A 15,199-nucleotide genomic window follows, 5' to 3' on the forward strand; every position below is an offset into this window, starting at 1 on the left:
AGCCACATTAGGTCTGGCATTGTCCTGCATTAGGAGGAACCCAGGGCCAACCGCACCAGCATATGGTTTTACAAGGGGTCTGAAGATCTCATCTCGGTACCTAATGGCAGTCTGGCTACCTCTGGCAAGCACATGGAGTGCTGTACAGCCCTCTAAACAAATGCCACCCCACACCATTACTGACTCACTTTCAAACCGGTCATGCTGAAGGATGATGCATGCAGCAGATCGCTCTCCACAGCATCTCCAGACTCTGTCACGTCTGTCACATGTGCTCAGTGTGAACCTGCTTTCATCTGTGAAGAGCACAGAGAGCCAGTGGTGAATTTGCCAATCCTGGTGTTCTGTGGCAAATGCCAAGCATCCTGCACGGTGTTGGGCTGTGAGCACAACCCCCATCTGTGGACATCGGGCACTCAGACCATCCTCATGGAGTCGGTTTCTAACCATTTGTGCAGACACATGCACGTTTGTGGCCTGCTGGAGGTCATTTTGCAGGGCTCTGGAAGTGCTCCTCCAGTTCCTCCTAGCAAAAAGGCTGAGTTAGCGGTCCTGCTGCTGGGTTGTTACCCTCCTACGGCCCCCTCCACGTCTCCTGGTGTACTGGCCTGTCTCCTGGCAGTGCCTTAAGCCTCTTGACACTACGCTGACAGACACAGCAAACCTTCTTGCCACAGCTCGCATTGATGTGCCATCCTGGATGAGCTGCACTACCTGAGCCATTTGTGTGGGTTGTAGAGTCTGTCTCATGCTACAATGAGTGTGAAAGCACAAACAACATTTAAAGTGACCAAAACATCAGCCAGAAAGCGTTGGTACTTAGATGTGGTCTGTGGTCCCGACCTGCAGAATTGTCTTGATAATTGACAATAATTTCCAACTGTTGTCAATTCCATTTGCACAACAGCATGTGAAATTGATTGTTAAACAGTGTTGCTTCCTAAGTGGACAGTTTGATTTCACAGAAGTTTGATTTACTTGGAGTTATATTCTATTGTTTAAGTGTTCCCTTTACTTTTTTGAGCAGTGTATATCCCTCAAAAGACCATCTTAGTCCATCCACTATTTTTGTTATACAAGTTCAGGAAGTGTCAACTTCAGTTAGAGACAGTGTGATGAAGTGACAGCAGCGGTCACAGGCAATATGCTGCTAGGGACAGCATGAGCCCATTACTCAGGGCAGTGGTTTGCCAAAGAATCCTTCCATGCAAATCCATCTGTCAGCCTGGGAAAATTGAGATGGATATCTGGACCTTTGGGCGCACTAAGCCTATGGAGCTACAGAAAAAGATGGACTCAAACTATTAGAGGTGGGAGGTAATGAAACTGGGGTGCACTGCTTGTGGTGGAGAATAATTCCTAGTGCTAGAAGACTTAGCAATGGATGCTGCCGAGAACAAGGGCTGAAGTTAAGTCTGGTGCATATGGGAAAGACTGTAACGCATTGGAACCAATCCTATGTGCCTGATTGTAATGACTAAGTACAATTTTGACTGTTTTAACAAATTCAGTGCCTCCTGGATTATTTGCTGCAAAGGCTCTGGAAGATGGGTGCCTGGAGCCAGTGGAGGCCTATGGGCTACTAATAAGCGTGATGCACCTCATACACAACAGCACACTAGACTGGGACCCGTTTTGTCTGTAGTGTGTAAGAGCATTCAGAAGTAACAGCTCACCCATAACTACCTTGCTCAGGCACCTTACACAAGCATGCTACATGTGGGAGCATGCTTTGCTTCACATCCACTACCAAGTTACGGCAATTATCCCACCCCACCATGCCTGGTCCTAGGTTCAGTGGCGAGAGCTACAGCTCATTCTGGGCTGTTATTCCTTTCAATAACTCTGCCACAGTGTGCGATTTGTCTCGCAAATTAGCTGCAGCAAAGCCAGTTTCTGTTTCGTTAAGGCAGTGCTGCAGAGCTTCCAGCTTCTGGCTGATTTGGATGACAAGCTCTGAGATAGCACATCAGAGATAGGAATGAGCAGGAAGGAGTGCAGGGGTGCACTTTTTATCATCTTTTTTGCAGGGTGCGGCAGAGCCCTTTTATGTTGTTTCTTGTGTGTTGCATGTATGTATATAGTGCTGGACGGCCCGCCTGCTAATACTATGGGCGTGATCAATAGGATGTCCAGACACTGTGCATCACATTTATCTGTGTGAATAGTGTCTTATGCAAGTCTTACCTGTGTGCATTTTTGCTACTAGGCAGCCAACCCCTCTAATGTTTGGGTGAGTGGGTAGTTGCTCTCATCAGTAGCTTGCACCTGTGCTGCTTTAGCCTCTATTATCGGGGGCCTGCTGCACCCTGCGAATGCATTTGTCATCTGACAAGTTTTTGGTGAGTCTGCTCTTCATGTTTTGTTTTCTTGAGTTTTTCTATGTTATCAATTTTTTAATAACCAAATATGTACACCTGTAGCTGGGTATATTTTATAATTATTTCAAACCAACAAAGTATCACACAAAGCAGATTTTACAGTATGTATGGCAATAGTCAATTTTGGAACAACCAAATTTGTAGACCTGTAGCAGGCCAATTTTTCTTTTTAATTTAAAACAAAAGAAAATTCACACATTGTAGGTTATACAGTATGTATCACAAAAGTTAATTTGGGAGCAAAAATATTTTGTGAACTCTACCAGTCAAATTGTGTTCTAAAAATCTTAAAACATTGTAATTTTACACAAATCACCTAAAACTGTATTGATGAGTAATTGAATCCAGAAAATTTTCAACACTTTTATTGTGGTGTTATATAGCACTGAAATGTAACTAGTACCGCATTACAGTGTATGGATGAATCAGTTAATCCAGAAAATGTTTTGGAAGGTTTTTTTGGACTTTTATATAGCACCATAATGTAACAAATAACTCAAAACAGTGTATGGATGAATCATTGTATACATAAAAAGTATTGAAAGTTTTTTCAGTCTTATATACCACAGTAATGTAATATGAACTGTGTTACAGTCTATGGATGAATCACTGAATCAATAAAAAGTTTTGGAAGGGTTTTTTCAAGTTTTAAATACCACCATGACATACCAAGAATCGTGTTACAGTGTATGGATGAATCATTGAATTGAAAAGGTTTTGAAATGTTTTTTCAAGTTTCATATAGCACCGTAATGTGACAAGATCTGTGCTACAGTGTTTGAATGAATAATGGAATCCATAAAAAGTTTTGGAAGGTTTTTTCGATTTTTGTATAGCACTGTAATGTAACAAGGACCATGTTTCAGTGTATGGATGAATCATTGCATCCGTAACAAGTTTAAGGTTTTTTTCAATTTTATATACCATTAAGCAATGCATTAAAGTCTATGGATGACTAATTAAGTCAACAAAAAAATTATGAACTTTTTTGGAGTTTTATATAGCATCAAAATGTAACAGAAAGCACATAATACTCTATGGGTGAGTAATTGAATCCAGACAAATTTTTCTATGCTTTTTTGGAATGTTTTATAACACAGAAATGTACTAGAAATCACTTAACACTGTATGCCAATATAGTAAATTTTTTCACCCCCCCAAAAAAAATAATCTGGTCATGTGCAGCTGCTATAAATTTTGCAACACACAGCAAAATCCTCAGCCTAGCCTAGAGCCTTTATTCTGCCACACTCCCTGCAACTGTTAATGAGTAATTATTACTGCGAAACACAATTTTCTTTGAGTTAGATCTGACATTTGTTTTTGACTAACTTTTGGCTTCTGATTCTGAATCCAAAAGTGACCCCAGTTTTTTTTTACTTTATCACAGCTTTTTAAGCTACAGAATACTCTCCCTGTGTCTCCAAAACTATACTAAATATGCATGCAATGGAAAGTAATGTAAAAAATAACCCGAAAGTAATGTTCATTTTAAATTATTTTGTTCATACAAAGGATATTTTGTAACTGTAGGTCAAATTGTTTGCAAGTTGTAAATTTAGTTATCATTCAAGGCAAATGGTTACGTTTCTAGATTTTTGTGGAGTGTTCAATCTGTGGACAATATCATCTCATGTTTCAGCAATATTCAGACATCATATGTATATAACATCTAAGCTAATACCGTCCCTACATAACCTTCAAATATAGGTGGAATTGTTCACCTTGCTCATTCCCAGGGCCCTGAGCTCTGAGGGGGCCAACCCGGAGCTAAGCTACTGTAACTGTATTGGCCTGCGCAGCGCGCCAATACAGTTACATTCTGCGGCAGAGCAGGGAGAATCGATCTCCCTGCTCTGCCACCCGGCCGCTATGGGGTCCCTAAGCAGGCGAGGGGTGCCCCAGTGCCAGCAGTGGGCCCCCCGCCCGTCATCAGAAGGTCAGCTGTACCGGCATTTAACCAATACAGCTGATCGCATTGATGGGAGAAGGAGCATTACACTCCTCCCATCATCTCCCTCTCAGCGTCTGACGTCACCTACGCAGACACTGACAGGGAACTCGATGACGTAAGGAGATGAGCGGGTGCTCAGAGCTACGGAGGAAAGAGAGGTGAGAATTTTTTTTTTTACCGGAGCTGCCTTATACTAGAGGTGCTGCTTTATGCTACAGGATGGGGGTGCTGCCTTATATTACAGGATCTGCCTATAGGGGTGCTGCCTTATATTACAGGATCTGCCTATAGGGGTGCTGCCTTATGTTGCAGGGTCTGCCTATAGGGGTGCTGCCTTACATTACAGGGCCTCCCTATAGGGGATCTGCCTATAGGGGTGCTGCCTTATATTACAGGATCTGCCTTATATTACAGGGTCTGCTTATAGGGGTGCTGCCTTATATTACAGGATTTGCCTATAATGGTGCTGCCTTATACTACAGGGTCTGCCCATAGGGGGCTGCCTCATATAATAATTATTACAGGATTTGCCTATAATGGTGCTGCCTTATACTACAGGGTCTGCCCATAGGGGTGCTGCTTTATATTACAGGGTCTGCCTATAGGGGTGCTGCTTTATATTACAGGGTATGCCTATAGGGGTTCTGCCTTATATTACAGTCTGCCTATAGGGGTCCTGCCTTATATTACAGGGTCTGTCCATAGGGGTGTTGCGCTATATTACAGGATCTGCCTGTAAAGGTGTTGCCTTATACTACAGGGTCTGCCTATAGGGGTGCTGCTTTATATTACAGGGTCTGCCTATAGGGGTGCTGCTTTATATTACAGGGTATGCCTATAGGGGTTCTGCCTTATATTACAGTCTGCCTATAGGGGTCCTGCCTTATATTACAGGGTCTGTCCATAGGGGTGTTGCGCTATATTACAGGATCTGCCTGTAAAGGTGTTGCCTTATACTACAGGGTCTGCCTATAGGGGTGCTGCCTTATATTACAAGGTCTGCCTATAGGGGTGCTGCCTTATATTACAGGGTCTTCCTATATGGGTGCTGCCTTATAGTACAGGGTCTGCCTGTAGGGCTGCCGCCTTATATTACAGGGCCTGCCTTTAAGAGTGCTGCCATATATTACAGGGTCTGCCTAAAGGGGTGCTGCCTTATATTACAGGATCTGCCTATAGGGGTGCTGCCTTATATTACAGGGTTTCCCTATAGGGGTGCTGCCTTATATTACAAGGTCTGTCTATAGGGGTGCTGCCTTATATTACAGGGTCTTCCTATAGGGGTGCTGCCTTATATTACAAGGTCTGCCTATAGGGGTACTGCCTTTTATTACAGGATCTGCCTATAGGGGTGCTGCCTTATATTACAGGATCTGCCTTATATTGCAGAGTCTGCCTATAGGGGTGCTGCCTTATATTACAGGACTTGCCTATAAGGGTGCTGCCTGATACTACAGGGTCTGCCCATAGCGGTGCTGCCTTATATTACAGGGTCTGCCTATAGGGGTGCTGCTTTATATTAAAGGGTCTGTCTATAGGGGTGCTGCCTTATATTACAGAGTCTGCCTATAGGGGTCCTGCCTTATATTACAGGGTCTGTCCATGGGGGTGTTGCCCTATATTACAGGATCTGCCTGTAAGGGTGCTGCCTTATACTACAGGGTCTGCCTATAGGGGTGCTGCATTATACTACAAGGTCTGCCTATAGGGGTGCTGCCTTATATTATAGGGTCTTCCTATAGGGAAGCTGCCTTATATTACAAGGTCTGCCTTTAAAGGTGCTGCCTTTTATTACAGGATCTAACTATAGGGATGCTGCCTTATATTACAGGGTCTGCCTATAGGGGTGTTGCCTGATATTACAGGGTCTGCCTATAGGGGTGCTGCATTATATTACAGGGTCTGCCAATAGGAGTGCTGCCGTATATTATAGGATCTGCCTATAGGGGTGCTGCCTTATATTACAGGGTCTGCCTATATGGGTGCTGCCTTATATTACAGGATCTGCCTATAGGGGTGCTGCCTTATATTACAGGATCTGCCTATAAGGGCGCTGCCTTATACTACAGGGTCTGCCTATAGGGGTGCTGCCTTATATTACAGGGTCTGCCTATAGGGGTGCTGCTTTTTATTACTGATCTACAAAGCCATCCACAACCTGTCCCCTCCCTATATCTCTGAACTAATTTCCCAATATCTTCCCTCACGTAATCTCCGATCCTCCCAAGATTTCCTAATCTCCTCCACATTTATTCGTTCCTCACACAACTGCCTCCAAGATTTCTCCCGAATATCCCCCATCCTCTGGAATTCCATGCCTCAACACGTCCGACTATCTACCACCCTCGGCTCCTTCAGACGGAACCTGAAAACCCATCTCTTCAAGAAAGCCTACAGCCTACAATAACCATGCTGCCCGCCTCGCCATCGCCAGAGCCGCCGCCTCGCCCCGACCTTCTGTCTCTTCCCCACTATCCCATAGAATGTAAGTCCGCAAGGACAGGGTCCTCGCCCCTCTGTACCAGTCTGTCACTGTAAACCTGCTTACTGTAATCGATATCTATAACTCTGTATGTAACCCCTTTCTCATGTACAGCACCATGGAATTAATGGTGCTATATAAATCTAATATATAAAGCTGAATGTGTGTATGTGTGTATGTGTGTATGTGTGTATGTATGTCCGGGATTGGCATCTGCACCGTCGCAGCTACAGCCACAAAATTTTGCACAGTCACACGTCTGGACCCCGAGAGCGTCATAGGCTATATTGTGAGGTGAAATTTTAACCCCGCGCATTCCAATTCACCAAACAATTTTGCCCCTATCTACATAATGGGGAAAAAAGTGAAAGTAAAAGTGTTGGAGGCGTCGCAGCTACAGCCACAAAATTTTGCACAGTCACACGTCCAGACCCTGAGAGCGTCATAGGCTATGTTGTGAGGTGAAATTTTAACCCCGTGCTTTCCAATTCACCAAACAATTTTGCCCCTATCTACATAATGGGAAAAAATGAAAGGAAAAGTGTTGGAGGCAAATTGACAGCTGCCAGATGTGAACAAGGGGGACGTAAAGAGTGAGAGAGATGGCGCCAAAGAGTATATACCGTACAGTTGCTAAGGTGGGGCCCCGACATGGGATACTCACCACACACGGGGATATGAACACACACACAAAATGCGCCACACACTACCACGTGCTTGAACACATATCACCCTCAGCACACAATTCACCACACATTCTCCAACCTCGCCACATAAAAGTCGAAACACAAAAGTCGCCGCTCAAAACTCGCCAAGCGCAGAACTCGCCACATGCAAAAACTAGGCTCTTGCAAAACTCGCCACAAGTGCAAAACTCACCTCATGGAAAACTCGCCACATGCAAAACTTGCACACGCGGAAAAATTGCCACATGCACAAAAGTTGCAACACATGCAAAATTTGCCTCACACAAAACTTGCACATACTCAAAAGGCACCACACAAAACTCGCCACGCGCAAAACTCGCCATGCGCAAAACTTGCTGCACACAAGTTGCTACACTAACCTGTCACATGCAACTCGACACACAAAAAGTTGCTACACGCATGTTGCCACACAAAACTCATCTCACAAAAGTCGCTACATGCATGTCGCCACACGCAACTCAACACACACAACTTGACAAACGAAACTCGCCCTAAAACACACACAAGTCTGGTCTTATCCTTCAAAAATAAAAATCTGATTAATAAGCAGACAAACTACAACAAATGTACCATATAGGAAATACGGCAGCTGTCAGTCACATGACCTGTCTATTATGTGTATGTGTGAGCTAATATATACAGGGCTTCCTGTTGGCTGGGGATTTATCAGGCTGCCAATTTAGCTTACAAATACTGAGGTGAAAATACTGAGCAAATAACGTGTGAACGAGGTCTAATACAGAAGGAGATGACACACAGGTATATACTATATACAGGGGAGATGACACACAGATATATACTATATACAGGAGAGATGACACACAGGTATATACTATATAGAGGAGGAGATGACATACAGGTACATATATATACAGGAGGAGATGACATACAGGTATATACTATATACAGGAGGAGATGACCTACAGGTATATACTATATACAGGAGCAGATGACCTACAGGTATATACTATATACAGGAGGAGATGACATACAGCTATATGCTATATATAGAAGATGACATGCAGGTATATACTATATACAGGAGGAGATGACACACAGATATATACTATATACAGGGGAGATGACACACAGGTATATACTATATACAGGAGGAGATGACATACAAGTATATACTATATATAGAAGGAGATGACATTCAGGTATATACTATATATAGGGGAGATGACACACAGCAGGTATATAATATATACAGGGGAGATGACATACAGGTATATACTATATACAGGAGATGACATACAGATGTATACTATATATAAGGGATATGACAAACATGTATATACTGAGGTGATGAGGTGAAAATGAGAGGTGTGAGGTGAGAATGAAAAGGTGTGAGTGCAAAATGAGAGGAGTGAGGAAAAATAATGGAGTGATCAGAAAATGACAGATGTGAGGTTGAAATGACAAGTGTTAGGGGGGAATGAGAGGAGTGAGGGAGAAAATGAGAGATGTGAGGGAGAAAATGAGAGATGTGAGGGGGAAAATGAAAGATGTGATTGGGAAAATGAGAGGCGTGATGGGAAAATAAGAGAAGTGAGGTGCTATAACTAATCACAGATATTTACTATGCCCAGGCAACGCCGGGCTCTTCAGCTAGTTAATAATAATAATAATAATAATAATTACAGGGTCTACCTATAGGGGTGCTGCCTTATATTACAGGGTCTGTCCATAGGGGTGGTGCCTTATATTACAGGATTTGCCTATAGGGGTGCTGCCTTATATTACAGGGTTTGCCTATAAGGGTGCTGCCTTATATTACAAGATTTGCCTATAAGGGTGCTGCCTTATATTACAGTAGCTGCCTATAGAGGTGTTGCCTTATATTGTCTCGATAAGCTACAGACGCAGATGTGGCCCAGCCCATAGACGCCCCCAAGCCGGCCAACCTCCGAAGGCGTGGGGCGTGCATCCCCCAGGGACAAAATACGGACCCTTTACACTGCAGGGGGAGACCCAGGCCTACCCGAACTAGGGGAGGGCAGCGACCGGGGTTCTGTGGCAGCTGAGCATGTGGACAAGGAGAATCACGTAGGACTTGATTACACGGATACTTCAGGTATAGAGAAAGTAAAGTTTACTAAAGTAAAGTCACACAGTACATAACCAAAACATGATGATGTCAGGCTCCTGATTCCACACCTCAGAAAGGTACCACCCAGTGGACCCCAAGGCACCAACGGATCACCGAGGCACACATAGGCGGGACATCAGGACCCAGGCAGGAAATCAGGGTACACGAGGACATCAGGGTGCAGGCAAGACATCAGGATGCAGACAGGACATTAGGACATCTGGACTGAGGAAAGACCTCAGAACATCAGGACACAGGCAGGGCATCAGGACACAGGAATACTGGACAGACATCTGGGACACTGGCGTGGCAGCCAAGGTCGTCAGCTGGGACACTGGCGTGGCAGCCCAGGAAATCAGGTTACATCAGGATATGAGTCACAGGGAGGACATCAGGACATCAGGGAACAGACAGGATATCAGGACATCAGGGTCCATGAGGTCATGAAGACAGAGGCAGGACATCAGGGTACAGACAGGACATCAGGACATCTGGACCCAGGGTCACCAGCAGACATCAGACAGGATTCGTTCGGTTCCGGACATCCGACATGACCTACAGGTACCACCAGAGTGATCAGGCTCCAAGCTCCACACAGCGGTCATCAGGTTCCAGACTGCGGTCGTCAGGCTCCGGGCATCAGACCTAGGAAGGAACTCAAGCGTGATGGTGCAAACACCGCCAAACTGGACATGAGCCAGACGGGGTTAACACCGCATGGTAGTCAGAGCACAGAGTAGTAGATACTCAGCAGAAACACCGGTTTCAAGAGACTCAAAGTCACTGGGAGTGATGCTCCAGATGCAAAGGGATTCCAGGAACATAATCACTGCAGAAACAGTTCAGGCAGGTTTAGGCACAGGACAGGTACAGGATAGAGGATTCTGGCCTGGATATACCGCCTCCAGGACAGGCGCCAGAACAGGACAAAACAGGAATCAAGGCAAGGACTTTGGTACCAAAACATAGACAGGAGATGTGCAGAAACACAAACACACATAGCAAAGTTCAAAAGCTTTGTGAGTGTAGCTCAGGCCTCGCCCATAGGGCAGGGCAGCTTTATATATGAGCTGCCCCTCAGCAATTGGCTGGGGACAGCATTTGAAGTACACACCCTAACCCTGATAAAAGCAGGGGAGGTGTGGCCGCGCACGCCCTAAGCACACACAGAAACCATTACAGCACCATCAGTGCAGGATCTGAGGCTCAGGGCACCTGGCTGAGACTGCATGCACTGAGCCATGTGGAAAGCCATGCACCATCCGCAAATGACCTCACAACCTGCGGACAGCTTCACAGCAGCAACCAGGGACTGCACATGAGGAAGGTATGCAGCAGGGCAAATAGCTAAACACCCATGTACGACTCCGCATCAGAGCAGGGAACTGAGAAGGCTCCATTAAGGTAACAGCCAACAGTATCCCAGCTCAAATTAGGGGGGAAAAGAGTAAAGGGTTAAAGCAAACATATGCATATGCATTGTCATGCCGAAAACCAGAAACAGACAGAACGGCATGACATATATTATACGGTCTGCCTATAGGGGTGCTGTCTTATACTACAGGGTCTACCTATAGGGGGGCCGCCTTATTTTACAGGGTCTGCCTATACGGGTGCTGCCTTATATTACAGGGTCTGCCTATAGGGGTGCTGCCTTATATTACAGAGTCTGCCTATAGGGGGGCTGCCTTATGTTACAGGGCCTACCTATAGTAGTGCTGCCTGATATTACAGGATCTGCCTATAGGGGTGCTGCCTTATATTACAGGATCTGCCTATTGGGGTGCTGCCTTATATTACAGGGTCTGTCTATAGGGGTGCTGCCTTATATTACAGGATCTGCCTATAGTGGATGGGGGCTGCCTTGTGCTATAGAGTCTGCCTATGGGGGGTGCATTATACAATATATAATAGGCCTATGGGGAGTGCATTATACTATGTGGAGGTTTATGGGGAGTGCATTATACTACATTTAGGACTATCTGGTGCATTATACTATATGGAGGCTATCTAGGGGGCCATCATACAGTGTGGAGATTACAGTGAGCAGGCCATTGTACAGTGTGGGGATTATAGTGAAGGGGCCATCAAACAGTTTGGAGGCTACTAAGGGGTCAGTGTGGGTGACACTATACAGTGAGGGGCATTATACTGTGTATAAGAGAGCACAATGCTGTGTATAGGGAATCTGTACAGAAGGGAGACTCGGGACATTATTAAATGTAAAGTGAACACTTATTGTTATAGGGGAACTCAGGTTGCTGTTACTATCAAATGGGCACACACAGGACATTATTACATTCTAGGGGGCAAAATATGGGCACTGTTTCCTAAGGCACTTGCACCCGGCATTACTATATTATAGAGGGTTGCTTTCAAATTTAGGGGGCACAGAGAACCACACAGCAGGGGCAGTAATTATTATTATTATTATTATACATTTTTATAGCGCCATTTATTCTATGGCGCTTTACATGTGAATACGGGGCAAATATAGACAAATACATTAAACATGAGCAGATAACAAGGCACACGAGTACATAAGGAGGGAGGACCCTGCCCGCGAGGGCTCACAGTCTGCAGGGGGTGGGTGAGGATACACTAGGAGAGGGAAGAGCTGACTGTGCGGCTGTTCAGTAGGTTGAGGATCACTGCAGGCTGTAGGCTTGTCGGAAGAGATGAGTCTTCAGGTTCTTTTTGAAGGTTTCTATGGTAGGCGCGAGTCTGATGTGTTGGGGTAGAGAGTTCCAGAGTATGGGGGAAGCACGGGAGAAGTCTTGGATGCGGTTATGGGAAGAAGAGATGAGAGGGGAGTAGAGAAGGAGGTCTTGGGAGGATCGGAGGTTGCGTGTAGGTAGGTACCGGGAGACCATGTCACAGATGTATGGAGGAGACAGGTTGTGGATGGCTTTGTATGTCAGTGTGAGGGTTTTGAACTGGAGTCTCTGGGCGATAGGAAGCCAGTGAAGGGCTTGACACAGGGGAGAGGCTGGGGAATAGCGGGGGGACAGGTGGATTAGTCGGGCAGCAGAGTGTAGGATGGATTGGAGTGGTGCCAGAGTGCTAGAGGGGAGTCCAGAGAGTAGGAGATTGCAGTAGTCGAGGCGGGAGATGATAAGAGCATGCACTAGCGTTTTTGCAGTGTTGCGGTCAAGGAAAGCACGGATCCAGGAAATATTTTTGAGTTTGAGACGACAGGAGGAGGCAAGGGCTTGGATATGTGGCTTGAAAGCGAGGGCAGAGTCGAGGATCACCCCGAGGCACCGGGCGTGTGGGACTGGGGATAGTGAGCAGCCATTGACATTGATGGATAGGTCTGGTGGAGGGGTAGAGTGAGATGGGGGAAAGATGATGAATTCTGTTTTGTCCATGTTCAGTTGTAGAAAGCGAGCAGTAATAGGGACACATACGGCAGCAGCAGCTCAGTATTGGGATATCAGCAGGATAAGGGGTTTGTGCAGGTTGGGAATAGATGGTGATGGCTGGAATATGAGAAGGGAAACGTGTCTTTGTTGCATTCTCTGCAGCCGAGTCCTGGGTGGAAGAAGTTGTGTCGGTCTGGGCCAGATGGAAAAGACGAGAAAAATGAACGATTCCATCAGAAAGAACGTCAGCAGTAAATCATTATCTGTAACTGTGCTGTGTTCTCTTATATGTTCTGTACGACTGGTATCTACCACTGACCATATGGCGGTAATATCCATGTTGATCTTTGTATAGAGATTATCTTCAGTAACAGCGTGGTCATCTGCTAAGGTTCTCCTCTACTATTAAGGTGTGTAACCCAGTTATAATCAAGGGTACCTGGTAAGGGGCCCACTCAGAAGCTTCCACCCCCCCCAAACCAAAACCCTAGCTACGCCTCTGGTAGCTCGCCAAGAGTTTTGCTGTAATTGTTTGCTCGTGTATTTCCAAGAAAGTCCTTGATAAGGTCTTTGAATGATAAGCAAGCATTCTTTTGGAGTTCTGGCATTGTCTCAAAGAAATGTTCATCTTTGATGAGCTGCTGAATTTGTGGACCATCAAACACACAGGCCTTTATTTTTTCAAATGGTAGCTATTTAATGCCAAAATGAGATGCTGGAAACAGTCTCCTTCATTTGGCAAGGTTTTAAAAAATTGATTCATGAGACCCAGTTTCATGTGCATAGGTAGGAATAGAATGTTCTTTATGCCAACCAGTGACTCATGTAGAATGCTTGGATCACAAGGTTTGACGTCAGATTTTGGAGACCAATTCCTCTCTACCCAATGCTTCCCACAAAGTCTGTTGTCCCACATGCACAGAAAACAAGGGTACTTGGTATATCCATGTTGCTGACAAAGAAGTAAGCAGACCATGTTTAAGGTCAACACTAGGGTTGAGCGACTTTTACTTATTCAGGATCGAGTCGGGTTTCGCGAAACCCGACTTTGTCAAAAGTCGGGTTGGGTGAAATCGGCCGATCATTGCGAAAAGTCGGGGGGCTGACTGAAACACGAAACCCAATGCAAGTCAATGGGGAATAAAAGTCGGCAGTGAGTGGAGGACAGAAAAACACCTACAGAGCCCATTTTAATGTTAAAATCATCAATTCTTGTTACTTAAGCTTGTCAATCTTAATTAACCTTATAATAATGGTTAGGTATTCAAAATTGGGGGTCATTTGGTTAAAGTTGTGAGGGGGGGGAGGGCTGGCTCAATTTTTTCTTGGGCCCAGGAAATGTGGAATACATCACGGCGGTGGAGCAGGGAGAGGTAAGTATTTCAACTTTGCAAGTGCTGTGATCCAGAGCAAGCAGGGGGGTCCACTCATTCGCATTGGCACTGACACAGGGCCCCTCAAAGTACGGCGTTGTGTTTGACGGCGGGGGCGCCTACCACCGGCAGTGACACTTTTGTGTACTATGACGGGCCCTGTGACAGTGACGTCGCCAACGAGTATGCCCCCCCCACCTGATGAAGGAACCTGCACTTTCATATGCACCTTCCTCTTTGTCCCCGCGTAAGGTGGTATAGTATGCGGGAAGGGGGACCTGACTTTCAGCAGGGTAAGATTCTGGCTGTGTAGAGTGCAAGGGGAATGTAGTGGTCTGGGTCAATGTACCAGCAGACCCATCAAGCAGTGGCTGGGTAATAGGCAGGATGAGGAGGAAACACAGATATAGGCCCAAAATAAAAAAGGAGGCTAAAAGCAGAAAAACATTGGTAACAGGAGTAAACAGGTAGCATTGCTTTGTTCAGTGGAGGACAACAACAAGCAGCAGACACTGTTAGTAGGGCCCAACCAAACTAGTAGGGCAAATACAGTTTCAAATTCTAAATACAGGCCGAAAGCCTGTAGATTGAAACTCAGCTTTGTTTCTTTGAGGAAACCAAGAGGCAGCAGCAGACGTCACTAGGCCCAAACCAAGAACCAGGCCAAATGCAGTTTCATATTGTTGATAGAGGCCGAAAGCCTGTAGATTCAAACTCAGCTTTGTTTCTTTGAGGAAACCAAGAGGCAGCAGCAGACGTCACTAGGCCCAAACCAAGAACCAGGCCAAATGCAGTTTCATATTGTTGATAGAGGCCGAAAGCCTGTAGATTCAAACTCAGCTTTG

This window comes from Ranitomeya imitator, chromosome 3 (genome assembly GCF_032444005.1).
Source record: "Ranitomeya imitator isolate aRanImi1 chromosome 3, aRanImi1.pri, whole genome shotgun sequence".
Taxonomy (NCBI): domain Eukaryota; kingdom Metazoa; phylum Chordata; class Amphibia; order Anura; family Dendrobatidae; genus Ranitomeya; species Ranitomeya imitator.